Source organism: Otolemur garnettii, unplaced genomic scaffold (genome assembly GCF_000181295.1).
Source record: "Otolemur garnettii isolate 467f Iridium unplaced genomic scaffold, OtoGar3 scaffold00121, whole genome shotgun sequence".
In the NCBI taxonomy this organism is placed as follows: domain Eukaryota; kingdom Metazoa; phylum Chordata; class Mammalia; order Primates; family Galagidae; genus Otolemur; species Otolemur garnettii.
The window spans coordinates 6048030-6060472 of NW_003852516.1; the positions used below are offsets into that span (position 1 = coordinate 6048030).

The 12443-nt window shown below is 47.5% G+C and overlaps 1 pseudogene; it reads right to left on the reverse strand.

Moving 5' to 3' along the window:
* LOC100943052 overlaps positions 1 to 10913 on the reverse strand; it is a 31497-nt pseudogene extending 20584 nt beyond the window's left edge.
* Positions 10914 to 12443: the final 1530 nt, after the last annotated feature.

Here is a 12443-nt window from a genome sequence, read left to right on the forward strand (position 1 = left end):
CATCACAGTTCACAGCAACCTCAAACTCTTGGGCTTAAGCAATTCTCTTGCCTCAGCCTCCCAAATAGCTGGGACTACAGGCACCTGCCACAACGTCCAGTTATTTTTTTGTTGCAGTTGTCATTGTTGTTTAGCTGGCCCAGGCCAAGTTTGAACCCACCAACCTTGGTGCATGTGGCTGGTGCTGTAACCACTGTGCAATAGGTGCTGAGCCAGGGCACGTTAAATTCTTAATTGACAGACTTTCTGTGAAAGAAAAGAGTAGTTTTAGTTCCAAAAGCTGGGTTTACGTAAGAGCTGGGCTCTGGAATCACAGATCATTTATTTCATTCTTCCCAATTTAAATGCCTTGTATTTCATTTTCTTGCCTAATTGCTATGGCTAGAACATCCAGTACTATATTGAACAGACGTGATGACAGCAAGCACACTTGTCTTGTTAGGGGAAAAGCTTTCAGTCTCTCACCATTGCGTCTGATGTTAGCTGAGGGTTTTCCATAAATGGCCTTTATCATGTTAAATTTCCCTTATGTTCCTACTTTATTGAATGTTTTTATCATGAAAGGTTATCAAATTTTGTCAAATGCTTTTTCTGCATCATTTGATGTGACCGTGTGGATTTTTTTCCCCTTCATTCTGTTTTTATGGTGTGTTACATTGATGAATTTTCATGTATTGAACCATCCTTGGTTGAATTCCATTTGGTTATGGTGCATAATTCTTTTAACATGAATTTGGTTTCTTGGTTTTTCATAATGCTGTTAAGACCTGCCTTGTCATTTATTGATGTATAATTTTCTTACATCATGAAGTATTTTATTTCCTCATTTTTTTTCTTTTAAGAGACAGAGTTTCACTTTATCAACCCTCTGTAGAGTGCTGTGGTGTCACAGCTCACAGCAACCTCCGACTCCTGGGCTTAAGTAATTCTCTTGCCTCAGCCTCCCAAGTAGCTGGGACTACAGGCCCCCACCACAACACCTGGCTACTTTTTGGTTGTAGTTGTCATTGTTGTTTGGCAGGCCTGGGCTGGATTCGAACCCTCCAGCTCAGGTATATGTGGCTGGCGCCCTAGCTGCTTGAACTACAGGTGCCAAGCCTGAGTCTTTATTACTAATGCAGATCTTGCAGGGACATGGGGCCATCCTAAATGTTCATTCTCGTGTCCTGGACAGCGGTCAGGCTCTTGCTGGCCTCCTCTCAGGAGTCCTTGAAGACCAACCTGAGGTCTTCTGTGGACATCCCAGTCTCTGACAAAATGTCAACACAGCTTCCCAACTCTCTTACCAGCCCTTTCTAGTTTCTTCTCACTTAACATTATCTACACTTGGTGCCGTGTTGTCTGTGGTCTGCAGACACTAGAATCTTGAGGCCCTCACGGTACTTGCCAGCCCAGAGCCTTGTGAAACCTAGCTCTTTTCCCCTTTGTGTTCACAATGGACTCTTGTTCTCTTAGTTTCCCATCCAGGGGAAATCCCAGAAGCACTCTGATGTCTCTTCCCCAACTCTGTGGAGGGGAGTGGATGATTGCCAGCCCCCGGGTTACTGTTGGATTCTCAGAGTTTGGACCCTTGGAACCTGGAAGTTGTAGAAGTAAGTTTGTGGGGAAACTTAACTTGATACTATACATACATATGCATGCACAAGCACAGAAAATAGGCACAGTAAAATGTACTAATCTTAGAGGAATTTTAAAATATGTATGTGTGTGTATATACAGAGGGTGCAAAAAATGTATACATATTTTCAGAGAGGAAAAAACTGTATTAAAATTGTAATAATATATACTGATAATGTTTGTATATTGTATTTTGTATCTCTTGTAAGTGCAGAAGTCAAACGTGACTTGAGTATTACGAGTACCCAGCCACGTATGTCTCTGGTTTTCATATCACAGGGCTGGATACTATACATCAGGCAAATCAGCACCTAGAATATTTTCAGCCTCCCCAACTCCCCCCATCAAGGAGCTGCTACTTGGAGCCCTAACGGCAGCAGAATCGGCCCTGTTCTTGAAGCTTGTATGAATGAAATCATACAGCAGGTGCTTCTCTGCATCTGGCTTTTTTGATTCAATACCATGTCTCTGAGCTTCATTCCATCTGTTAGATTTTAGTTTACAATTTACCACCTTCTCTCAGAAGTCAAAGAACTGCAAAAACTCCAAGTAATTGGCTCGGCGCCTATAGCTCAACCGGCTAAGGCGCCAGCCACGTACACCTAAGGTGGCAGGTTCGAATCCCCAGCCCGGACCCGCCAAACAACAATGACAGCTGCAACCAAGAAATAGCCGGGCGTTGTGGCGGGCGCCTGTGGTCCCAGCTACTTGGGAGGCGGAGGCAGGAGACTCGCTTGAGCCCAGGAGTTGGAGGTTGCTATGAGCTGTAATGCCACGGCACTCTGCCCAGGGGGACAGCTTGAGGCTCTGTCTCAAAAAAAAAAAAAAAAAAAACTCCAAGTAATTTAAGGTGTGATTTTGGGGGTCTGGATAACCAACATTTACAATGATCATATTTAGCCCTAAATAGGTCCAATTGCCTTAAGGACGTGAACAGAAAAGTCGCAAATGTAGACATGCAACTAATTAATAGATGAATGAGAGACCATTAGATCTCACTAGTAACCTAGGAAGTACATGCTAAAAGTAAATGCCATAATTATCTTTTATTATTTATTTAATTGGCGGGAGCTGGGTTTGAACCCACCACCTCCGGCATATGTGGCCGGCGCCCTACCCCTTTGAGCCACAGGCACCACCCTATCTTTTATTTTTTAAATGATAATACTTGATGCTACCAAGAGCTCAATAAAATGGGACCTTTCAATGCTCTCAATGAGAATATAAATTAGCACAACCCCTGTTTGCAGAAAGATGAATCCCAGTGGAGAGAAGGAGCACCCAAACATCATGTTTATAAGAGGGAGGGCTTTATTCACTGGCCCGGAGCTTGCTTACGCATACAAGAATTTGAAATGGCTGCACTCCTCACTGGCTTGGTCTTCCCCTTTTTATCCTACAGTCAAAAAGTTCCAACCCATAGCTACCCTTCTCATTGGCCAGTTTGAATCAAGCGGGAGATGCTATTCCAGCCCCCACAGAACTACAGGATTTCACAGAAGTGGAAATTTCCAAGTTCCCAGAAGTTTACAAACTCCCAAGAGCTGAGTCACCATGGAGAGGACCCCATAGGTGTATCCTTGTGGTCTCCTTGAGAAGACCTGTTCTCCTAGACCTCACCCTTCTCAGGTACCCTCTGTCACTCCTAGGGACTAAAATTCAAGAATCTTTAAAAATCTTCATTCCCTTTTAACATTTTCCTATTGTGATTCTAAAACAAAGAAATAATCTTAAATTTAGTAAAGGGCTATTGAACAAACATGCTCATCCAGTAGCCTAAATAATATGAAAAGTAAGAAACCACCTAAATATCCAGCACTTGGGGGAATGTGTACAAAAAATGTAGCAGGTTCACTCAGGACAATTAGTATATTGTCTCAAAGTATTGGCAGGGAGCACATCTAATTAGCTGCGGGGCAAAGATTGAGAGGGTTGTAGAAGTCTCCCCTTATATCCTGCTTCTTTGGGATTGGCTATTTTGTTTTCCAAACAATACAAGAAGCTGGAATCCAAAGATTTGTGTATCGTCCAAGCATGGATTTATTAAATTAATTTTTAATTCATTAAAAAAATGAAAGCTTTGTATTTTGGTTAGAGAACATGATGGAAACTTATCACAATTCCAGCACCTTTCTTGACCTAAGTAAGTGATAATGGTTACTATCGTGGTAATTACCAACATTTTGTTCTTTATTTTAATATTAAGGGCTGACTGTATGGGGAATGGCTTTACCAAGCGCTTTACATAATCTGATTTTATTCTCATTTTGTAAATTTTTCAAAGCCTGCCGCATAGACAGTGTTTCCATGCATTTTTCTCCCAGGCATTATGCCTGCAAGGGGTGAGTTATAGTCTTGGGGTCATAGCAGCTGGGTTCCTGGGTTTTCAACACACTCCAGTGTGTGCAATGGAGAGAGAGAAACTACAAGAAAAACAAGGCACTGGGTCACCAGTGTTCAGCCTGACTTGCCCAGGGCACTGGTGGAGGCCAGATCCCCAGACACCTGACAAAAAGGACTGTGCTTGGGTCCTTGTTGAGGCCCCACTGGGGTTGGCCCTGCCAGCTGAACATCAGCCCAGCGTACCTGCTCCATGCTGTCCCCCAAGGGTGGTCATTAGGGCAGTAATCAGGGGAAGGTCGAGTCTAGCCCTTGGGTGGTTTCTCTGCACAAGGGGTCAGTGAACAAGGAAACTGAATCCCTGAGGGGCAACAGATAAACAAATGTTTCTTTTAAATCCTTTTCCAAGTTCCTCCTCCCTTCACCACCCCATCACCCCCAAGACCTGTGCTTTAGGGTCCTATGGATTTACCCAGGTTTGTCCCTTTTCAAGCCAAATGTGAACCAAGGACAATTCTGTCTTCTTCTCAGTTCTCCTCTTCTCTGTCTTTTGTTTGTTTGCTTGTTTGATTTTGAGTCTGAGTCTCACCTGTCACCCTGGGTAGAGTGCCACAGTATCATAGTTCACAGCAACCCCAAACTCTCGGGCTTAAGAGACCCTTCTGCTTCAGCCTCCTAAGTAGCTGGCGTTCACCAGCTGATTTTGTATTTTTCATAGAGACAGGGTCTTAATTTGCTGGGGCTGGTCTGGAACTCCTGAGCTCAAGCAATCCACTGCCTTGGCCTCCCAGAGTGCTGGGCTTAAAGGTGTGAGCCCCCACGTTCAGCCCTTCTCCTTCCTTGTCCTCCTTTGCATTTCACAAGCTAACTGTTCCTCTGCTTAAAGCTGGTGGGGTCATCAGAACAGACCAGTTTTATCAGTCCTTCTTGGGAAAAACCCTGGCAGTGCTTTCTGCTGCCCCTCTGCAAGGGCATGGTGGAGATCACTGAACCCAGACAGCAGCGGGCTGGGTCACTGGCGGGCTCAGGCTTCACACCTGAAATTGGAAGCTTTTGTCTGGTGTCTTCCTCTCATTTGTTTTTTTCTTTTCTGCATACCTGAAATCCGATCTTTCATTTTCCTAATTTTAATTATTTTGTTTTGGAAAGACTCATGACATAGTTTAAAAACTCGATACTCCTAGAATTTTAAAGAAAAACAAGAGTTCCTGGTGTATTCCTCTTCGCTTCTTTATTCCCCTTCTTTTAGTTGTTTTCTTTTTTCCCTTCTGGCATTTACTCCTTATTTTTAAAAAAACAAGCCTGCCCAACAATTTCTCAATTTTTCAGTGTTTGCTATCTTCCTTGTGTGAAAGATGAAGATCTAGAACTCTTAATCTGTGCCTGCCTCTCACTCACAAGCTTTGATTAAATCAGCATTTAGGATTTCCATAATTATGACCTTTCATTTTGTTCGAAGCTGGTACAATCAGCCCCAAGAGAATCCCCCAGTGTTGTCTTCCAGGCAGTGTGTCCTTAAGCTTCACTTTGCTTTGTTGTGCGGGTTTGGGGGAGTGTCCCTCTTTGTTTTCTCCACAAGTCAGCCTCACTCTCTCATCAGCCCCCTCCCCTCCAAATCCTTGACTTGTGCCCATTCTGTAGTTTGTGAGCCGATCAAAGAAAAGCTTGAGTCACTCCCTTCCCAAGGGTACTTGCATAATTTTATTAGGAAACACTGGACAATAAAAAAGAAATACATTCAGGACCTAAGAAAGAAGCTTGCGACCGCAGAGTTCCAGGCTGCTGAGGGAGAAATTTGGGGACAGGGGCACTCTCTCCTGTCCTTACTGTTCTGCGGATGTTTCCAGGCAATCCTCCAGCCAAGAAGGAGTTAAGAGGCAGCCTGCAGGAAGGAATGGGGGGAGGCACAGGGGAAGGACAAAGGAATGCAGGCCCCGGAGGAAGGCCAGTTGGCTGGAGCTGGCCAGAGCTGGCCAGGCCCTCCCATGACTTACTAAATATAACTGTTAAGTAATCTGCAGTCCTAGGGGGTCATTCTGACAGGAGGAGCGGGGGCGGGAGTAAGTGGTAGTTTGCAGTTCCAGGTCAGAGGTATGTTGGAGAAAGCACCGTTGGCACATTCTTTTCCTGCAGTTCAGTCCCCCGAGGTCAGTGTCACTCTTGTTTGTGGCACCCACACTGAGCACTCCAGGGGCATGCCCATGCCCCGGCAGGAGAAAAGTCTGGCTGTCCCTGGCTAACTGTGATTGAGTGTCTGCATTCCACTCAGTTCTTTATCTGAAGAACATTCCTGACTGGGCAGACCCATGAGAAGTGCTGATGGACTTGGGGGCAGGGTCCTCTGCTGACAGCATACAGGGCTGCTCAGGGGCCCCTGCTGGACTTTTCTCCTGGACTGGGACTCTGGTGTTCTCACCTTGTTTGTCTACAGCCCCAACCGCAGGTCCAAGCGTCACTTGTCCCTTCCCTGACATGCTTTGGCTTGTGTAATGTTTAGTGTAGACGCTGAGCACAGGCTCTGTTAACTGGAAACTTAGCTTCTCTTGTTAGAAAATAACAAGGGGGGCTCGGCGCCTATAGCTCAACCGGCTAAGGCGCCAGCCACGTACACCTAAGGTGGCGGGGTCGAATCCCCAGCCCGGACCCGCCAAACAACAATGACGGCTGCAACCAAAAAATAGCCGGGCGTTGTGGCGGGCGCCTGTGGTCCCAGCTACTTGGGAGGCGGAGGCAGGAGACTCGCTTGAGCCCAGGAGTTGGAGGTTGCTGTGAGCTGTGATGCCACGGCACTCTGCCCAGGGGGACAGCTTGAGGCTCTGTCCCCAAAAAAAAAAAAAAAATAACAAGGGGAAAGGGGAGAGGGAGGGGAGGGGAGCGAGGAGGATGGCTGGAGGGAGAGTAATTGGTGGGACCACACCTACAGATGCATCTTACAAGGGTACTTGTGAAATTTACTAGGTGTAGAACATAAATGTCTTAACATAATAACTAAGAAAATCCCGTGAAGGCTACGTTAACCGGTTTGATGAAAACATTTCAAATTGTATATAAAACCAGCACATTGTACCCCATGATTGCATTAATGTACACAGGTATGTTTTTTTGTTGTTGTTGTTTTGGCCAGGGCTGGGTTTGAACCCACCACCTCTGGCACATGGGGCCAGCACCCTACTCCTTGAGCCGCAGGCACCGCCCCACAGCTATGATTTAATAAAAAAAAAAGAAAGAAAGAAAAAGAAAATAACAGAAAGAAAATCTGTTGGGAAAGGGGCAGAGAGAAAGAGAGATGAACTCACAGAGACCAGGCATGTTTTGCTATCTACGGAAGGGCAGTTGTTTTTTGTTTTTTTTAAGATAGAGGTTTTTGTATCCTCAGATGAGATCTTGATAAAATAACATTCCCCTTTTATGCAGGCATGTTGGTTATGTCAGTGAAGGAAAGCAGACATTTCTCTGGGCCATGCGTGTTGTGGGGGAGACTGTCCACACACACCCACAGAGCACTTGGTGCAAACATGGTCTGTGCACGGCAGACCTAGCCTGGGACATTAATTTGCTCCCCTAAAGCATGTCCACGGCTTTCTTTGCTTTGCTTTTTCTTTTCTTCTCCTTTTTCTTTTTTTGTAGAGACAGAGTCTCACTTTATCACCCTTGGTAGAGTGCCGTGGCATCACACTGCTCACAGCAACCTCCAACTCCTGGGTTTAGGTGATTCTCTTGCCTCAGCCTCCCGAGTAGCTGGGACTACAGGCACCTGCCACAACACCTGGCTATTTTTTTGTTGCAGTTTGGCTGGGGCCAGGTTTGAACCCGCCACCCTCGGTATATGGGGCTGGCGCCCTACGCACTGAGCCACAGGCACCGCCCTTTCTTTCTCTCTCTTTTTTTTTTTGAGACAGAATCTCACTTTGTCACTGTGGGTAGAGTACCATGGCATTAAGGGCTTAAGTGATCTTCTTGCCTCAGCCTCCCAAGTAGATGGGACTACAGGGGCCCATTATAAACTCTGGCTACTTTTAGAGATAGGGTCTTGCGCTGGCTCAGGCTGGTCTTGAACTCCTGAGCTCAAGCAATCTACCTGCCTTGGCCTCCCGGAGTGCTAGGATTACAGGCATGAGCCATCACACCTGGCCAAGAAATGTCCCCGTTTCTATTTTTCATAGAGATGAGGTCTTCAGTCTCACTCTTGCTCAGGCTGGTCTTCAACTCCTGAGCTCAAGCAATCCTCCCACCTCTGCCTCCTGAAGTGCTCAGATTACAGGTGTGAGCCACCGTGACCAGCTTTCACTGCTTTTCTTTTTTTTTTTTTTAATTTTCTGTTTTTAATTCTTTAATTGTTGCAGTTTGGTCAGGGCTGGGTTTGAACTCACCACCCTTGGTACATGGGGCTGACACTCCACTCACTGAGCCATAGGCACCACCACTGCTTTTGTGAGGCTTCAGATCACCACGCGTTAGTATCCTAAAGTGTTCTAAAGCAGTGGGCCCCTGCTTTTCTGGCATCAGGAACTGGTTTGATGCCAGACACTTTTTCCCCAGGACAGTAGGGTAGGGTGTGGGGGTGCTGCGTTGCAGGGTGGCCCAGGGACTGGGGACACTAAAGGATCAATCCCACTATTTTGCCATGTTACATCCTGGCTGGACAGGGGCAGGTGACATGTCTCTGAGTGAGGATAGCCAGCCTACAAGTCCCTTCTCAAGCATCACCCCCTCTGAAGAAGTCTATGAGTCTCTCACCACTTTTGCTATCAGGCTGTCCTGTTGGCTTCTGCAGCAACAGCACATCATGTTAAAAATGCATATTCAGGCTCAGCGCCTGTGGCTCAACCGGCTAAGGCGCCAGCCACATACACCTAAGGTGGCAGGTTCGAATCCAACCCGGGCCTGCCAAACAACAATAATGGCTGCAACCAAAAAATAGCCGGGCATTGTGGCGGGCACCTATGGTCCCAGCTACTTGGGAGGCTGAGGCAGGAGACTCACTTGAGCCCAGGAGTTGGAAGTTGCTGTGAGCAGTGAAGCCAGGGCACTCTACCCAGGGGCTCAGCTTGAGGCTCTGTCTCAAAAATAAAAAAAAAAAAATGCATATTCAGACGCAGGAGGCCCCGCATGGGGCCTGAGAATCTGCATTTCTAACCGGCTCCTGAGGGCTGCCAGTGTTCAGGTGTGGACAGCACCTGGAGGAGCAAGCCCCGGGAGACCTTGTTCTAGAAACACTAAACAGCTGAGGGCACACCTGCACTCTTCGTCCCCAGCCCCTGGGTTTGAGAAGCTCCTCTTCCTCTCTGTGGACTCACGTCTCTCAGCTGCCCTGGTGCTCCTGGTCTTCATTCTGCCCTTGTTCTGCCCAAGGTCTGAGTGACACCACAGCCAGTCCCTTCCTCCTGCCTCCCACAGGAAGCTCATTGAATCTGTAATAATGATGTTAGCAACCTGGGGGAGTCTGTACGAGGCACCAAGCTAACCATGTGCTCCATGTACATTACTCATCGCAAGAGGGGGTGTGCCCATCATACCCTGAGCCAAAGGAGGGCACCACACCTCTAAGAAGTCCAGTGACTTGCCTAAGGTCACACAACTAAGGGATGCTGGAGCTGGAGGCCCTGATCGTTGCTTCTGCCCCATCGGGAACACCAATGGCAAATGCCAGCAGGGGTCTGAAGAAGAGGCACCTTCATGGACTCTGGGCACAGTTCTGGGACCCGTCCTAATTCTACTCCACGTAGAACTTTATCTACACCAGACCTGCATCGGGCCCCAGAGCTGGGGTGCCAGGGTCCCCCAAAGCACTGCTGTGTGCGGTTCAAATGAGCAGAACAGGGTTATTCTATGCCCCTGCTGCAGAGAGAGGCCAAAAGGGGTGACAATCTTTAGATCTTAAGCTATGTTGCTGGGCTTATCTCAGAAGGCGGCCCTCAGATAACCTCTGCTTCCACTTTCAACATCCCTGGAGTTCCTTTGTTTTTGTTTTTCTCCCTGCAGAAGATGGAGGGAGGGAACCAGAGAAGGTGCCCATGTTCTGTGGGGTCTATAATACTCAGCTCAGCTGTGCACTGCAGCGAAGGAAAAAGGGGACACAGGTCCTCTATCCTCAGACATAGTTAAGGTCAACAGGTCAAGTGAGGCCTGCCACCTCACACAAACCCACACTCGCACACGCACTCATAGGCACGAGTGTGCACACATGTGCACACACACGATTTGTCAAGCAAATAAAGGATGCAGGGGTAGAGGGTACAAAGAGCTTGGGAGACGCCACCTTCGATATCTGCATGTGTGTGAGTCGGGAGCTACTTCGCACTTCACTAAGCTCCCTGTGGACCACATCCCCTGTGCTTACCTTTTCTCTACAGCTGGGGCTGAGCTCTGCTCCAGGCACCAGGAGATAAACCACCCCATATCCCTCTTCTTTGTAACACCTCACTTTAATGAAAGCCTGGCTTTATCTGCCTCCCTCCTCCCTCATACCTCTCATTCTCGGCCTTCCTAAGGGCCTCTCCTTATCCTGCGTTCCGCGGTCCCTCCCCCTGACCATTTCTTCCACCAGCAGCTCTCAGTAGCCCCTCAGGTGTCCCCACCATTCTTTTTACCCTGCTTTCTCCCCCCCTCCTTCCTGCCTACCACTCTCCAGGATCTTCTAGGATGCCCTGTCTCTCTTTCTCCCCATTCTAGAAACACCCGTAGAAACTGCCTATCATCTGCTCACAGGTCCTCAGCCTCCGCGGGTCTAGAGCACTTTATCTCCACTCACTTCGCACCAGTGAGACACAAGCAGATGACCAGACAGAACTCCAGGCCCGCGCCCGGATTCCTGGAATTCTCCCCTCTCTGTTCTGCGGTGTCTGGTGCTGAACTGGGATCTCCTCACTCCCACTCATGATCCTCTCAGTGCCCTCCTGCCCTCCTGCCTTCATGGGCACCTGCGCCCAGCCTGGACTCTTCCCACACTGAGCCATCGCCCTTCCCTGGGCGGGCCTCTGCCATTTCTGGGAGCTTCTTCCTCCAGAATCCCCGCTTCAAACCTCAGGAGGTCCCCTCTCTGGGTAACCCGTCCCTTCCATAGTCCCTTCTCTGCTGTGAGACTGCCAGTTGATATCAGGTTAACCTCTAGAGACCTAGTTTAACTTTGATGAAGGTTTCTGTCCCTCTCACACCAAGGGTCTGTGAAAATCATTGCTCAGTTTCCCGGACCAATTTGACCTGAGAACAAAAGGACCATCAGAATGAAAGTAGTTCAGCGTGTTCTGCAAACCTCTGGGTTTTTGCTTTTTCTTTGCTTTTGATCTGATATTAGTTTTGTTTGTTTGTTTGTTTGTTTGTTTGTTTTTGAGACAGAGTCTCACTATGTCACCATTGGTAGAGTGACGTGGCATCATAGCTTACAGTAACCTCAAACTCTTGGGCTCAAGAGTGGGTGATTCTCTTGCCTCAGCCTCCCAAGTAGCTGGAACTACAGGTGCCTGCCACAATGCCTGGCTATTTTTTTGTTCATTTGTTTGTTTAGCAGGCTCAGGTCAGATTCGAACCCACCAGCCCCAATGCATGTGGCTGGCGTCCTAACCACTGACCTACAGGCGCCGAGCCAATATTGTGTTTTTAATTTGATCAACAAGTTGGTACTTTTATGAAGATTAAAAAAAACATTTTTATTCATCGTTTTAAAACTTTCTTAGCCCACGGGTAGTTCTGGATAACCTAACTTACCATGAAGAACATGTCTGGACACACAGTGAATACCTCTCAGGCCGTTAGCCAGTTGACTCTCTCTGGTAACTTAACACCAACCACATCCTGTACGCCAGGCAAGGCTACCCTTGCCTCTGCATCAATCAAGTGTGTAGTGATCATTGGAGGGCTACAGGTTTATAGTTACCTTGAGGCAAATAATTCTAAACCGACTTGGAGGTGAGAAGGATTTCCATTTCAGGTTCTTCCATCCTGCACCAAAAGGGCTCCCTCCGTATCTGGAAAGGGTGAGTGTCTAGGTGTGACCTAGCTCGGGTAGCCCTTCCCCCATGGTCTCTGGCTGCCGTCAAGGTAGGGATAGAGAGTGTTCAGATTTTATTCCTTATGGGTAGCATTTGCCTCAGGGAAGATGGGCACTTGCACCTCACAAACTTGGGTTCTGTCCTTGTGTTGTTTCTGATTTTGCTACAACCATATTGCTATGGTTTGAATATTTCTGTCCTCTCCAAAATTCATGTTGAAACAATCCCAATGCAACAGTATTGGAAGGGGTGGCCTTTGGGAGATGTTTGAGTCAGGAGATCTCTGCCCTCGTGAGCGGGATTAGGTGACTTTATAAAAGGGCTTGATGGAGAGATTTTGTTCTGTTTGCCCTTCTGCCTTCCGCCATGTGAGGACACGGCATTCCTCCACTCCAGAGAATGTGGCATCAAGGCACCATCATGGGAGCAGAGAGCAGCCCTTGCCTGAAAACTGAGCCTGTCAGCACCTTGATCTTGGATTTCCACGGCTCCAGAATT